General features: G+C 57.8%; 1 pseudogene; it reads left to right on the plus strand.

The window, feature by feature from the left end:
- Positions 1–466: 466 nt before the first annotated feature.
- The window catches only part of LOC123980556, a 3,243-nt pseudogene continuing 756 nt past the window's right edge, over positions 467–2,953 (plus strand).

A 2,953-nucleotide genomic window follows, 5' to 3' on the forward strand; every position in this document is an offset into this window, starting at 1 on the left:
GCGTTTTCGTGCCACACAGACATACACGCTAAGCTGCCGAAAACTGCTCCAACGAGAGGTCGCAGCGCATCACGGAGTATCCGTGGTAGCAGCAGCCTAGCCCGCTATTGCCGGAGAGATGCTGTCACTAGCCACGTCTCTCCCGTCATAGCAAAGCAGGGAAGATCGCTCGTTGCCTCTGCGAGCGGCTCAGTGCGCCGTTTGGCAGCAGAGGGGACACTATCTCTCCCACAGTGGCCAACAGCTGTGGAGAGGTGAGCTCCCCGGCTCGTCACTTCTCCTCTCGACAGTTCTGCTGATAGTGAACGCGTCACCGTAGACGCTACGACAACACTGTCGCAGGCAATGACGTCAACGGAGCGACCGACCGTGGTGCGTTCAGGACACCACAATCTGCTCGGGTTTTTCGAGACTTCTTCGGTTCGGCCCTTTCGATTGCGGCCCCCCTTGGGCCAAACTCCCATTTATGGAGGGTTTGGCGGCGGTGAGGGCCGAGGAAGCTTTCCAGCGTTTCATCCACAACGCTCCTCAGCTAACAGCGCGTCCCCTGACTCATTTCCACACGGAATGGAGACGTTGCTGCAAGCCAACAGACTGGATGGACGGCACACTGAGGCGGGGTTACTCCCTACAATTTTGCCGTATCCCACCGTCTTTCCAGGGCATCAAGGAAGCCAACCTGTCCTCTCAGGAGGAGGTGGACTTCCTGGCCACAGAGATTCAACAGCTCCTGCAGAAACAGGCTATCTCTGTCGTTCCAACCCACGACACGTACAGGGGTCTTTACTCCACGTACTTCCTGGTCCCCAAGAAGACTGGAGGCTTCAGACCCATCCTGGATCTCCGCTACCTGAACCAGCATATTGCACGGAAACCGTTCCGCATGCACTCAGGAAACTGCTAGGGCTAGTGCAGCCCGGCGATTGGTTGACGACCATAGACCTGAAATACGCCTACTTTCATGTTGAGGTGGCCCGGAAACACAGGAAGTTTCTGCATTTTGCCTTCCAGGGGGTGGCGTACGAATACACCAGACTCCCCTTCGGCTACTCACTGGCCCCACGCACATTCAGCAAGTGCGTAGACGCCACACTGCTACCATTGTGCAATCAGGGCATGAGAGTCTTTTTCTAAACAATGGGCAATTTTCCACACAGCTCAGTTGATTTTGCATCTGAACAACCTGGGCTTTGCAATCAACTGGGAGAAGAGCTCCCCCTATCCCCGCCAGGAGGTGGATTATTTGGGGGTTGTGCTCAACTCAGCCAGCCTGAGAGCTCATCTGTCGGAACTCAGACAGACGACCCTTCTTCAAGCGGTCCGCAAGTTCCAGCTGGGAACTGCTGTGACGGCGCTGGCAGTAATGCAGCTGCTGGGGCTCATGGCAGCAGCCCATCCAGTAGTTACCCTGGGCCTGCTACACATGCAGCGGCTACAACGCTGGTTTACCAGCCTGCATCTAAACCTCAAGAGGCACAAGCGATGCATGGACGACGACCCCCCAGTCAGTACAGAGGGACCTGCGGTTCTGGGGGTCCCCACATCGCCTGAGGGCGGGGGTACCGCTCGGCCGGATATCCTCATACGTGTTGGTGTTCACGGATGTGTCTCTGACCGGATGGGGAGGGACCTGCCTGGGGAGAGCAGTGGGTGTTGTGTGGCCTCCTGGGGAGAGCCGACACATCAACCAACTGGAGCTCCAGGCGGTTTTTCTGGTCCTCCAGCACTACAAAGCCCTAGTCCAGGGCAGGCACGTGCTGGTGAGGACAGACAACCGCACGACAGTCGCCTACATCAACAGACAGGGCGGAGTCCGATCCGCAGCTCTGTTGACGTTAGCAGAGGACCTATGGACATGGGCTGCAGCACACTTGCTGTCTCTGAAGGCCCTTCACGTCCCAGGCTCGGAGAACAGGGGGGCCGACCTCATGTCGAGGGGCGGTGCCCCACAGAGCGAGTGGAGACTGCACCCCGATATAATACAGCAGATCTGGTCTCGCTTCAGGACAGCGCAGGTGGACCTGTTTGCCAGACGGCACAACACCCACTGCGGTTCTCGATCCTACCACAGGACAGCCCGCCCTTGGGCGTGGACGCGTTTGCACACGCGCCATGGCCAAAAGGGCTGCTGTATGCTTTCCCCCCACTCCATCTCATCCCCCCCCTGCTGGAGAGGGTGAGAAAGGAAGGGTTGTCAGTCATCCTGGTAGCCCTCAGCCGCAGATCGGCGGGGTGGTACGCAGAGGTGACGCAGCTGGCAGTGACGGAGCCCTGTCCTGTGCCTCAGGTCTGGGGGGCTCTGTCACAAGAGTCAGGCGTCATAGGCACGCTGCCGGTGCTCGGCCAACCTCTCCAGGTTTGGCTCCTGAAAGGGAGAGGTTGAGACAGGCTGGGCTGTCCGCAGAGGTGGTACATACCATCCAGGCGGCAAGGGCAGGCTCCACCACTTCCTGCTACAAAGCTAAGTGGCTGGGCTTTCAGCGCTGGTGCATTGAGAAGGAAATGGATCCCATAACCTGCTCAGTGGGATCCATCCTTTCCTTCTTGCAGGGCCTAATGGAGAAGGGACTGTCACACTCAACCATTAAGGTGTATGCGGCAGCTATCTCATCTTGTCATGAGGGGTTTGGCGACAGACCTGTCTTCACCCACCCCCTCGTGAAGCGTTTTCTGCAGGGTGTGAGGAGACAACGACCGGTGCTACGTGTCTCTGCATCCCAGTGGGACCTGCCACTGGTACTAGAGGCTTTGAGGTCAAACCCCTACGAGCCCCTGGAACAGTCCTCCTTGAAGATGCCATCTCTCAAGACAGCCTTGTTACTGGCTCTCACCTCTGCCAAGAGGGTGAGTGAGCTGTGCGCCCTGTCGGTTCATCCCAGCTGCATGCTGCTTCGTGGTGACCACAGTGCAGCAGTGTTAAGACCGAACCCCTCCTTTGTTCCTAAGAACATAA

This window comes from Micropterus dolomieu, linkage group LG01 (assembly GCF_021292245.1).
Source record: "Micropterus dolomieu isolate WLL.071019.BEF.003 ecotype Adirondacks linkage group LG01, ASM2129224v1, whole genome shotgun sequence".
Taxonomy (NCBI): Eukaryota; Metazoa; Chordata; class Actinopteri; order Centrarchiformes; family Centrarchidae; genus Micropterus; species Micropterus dolomieu.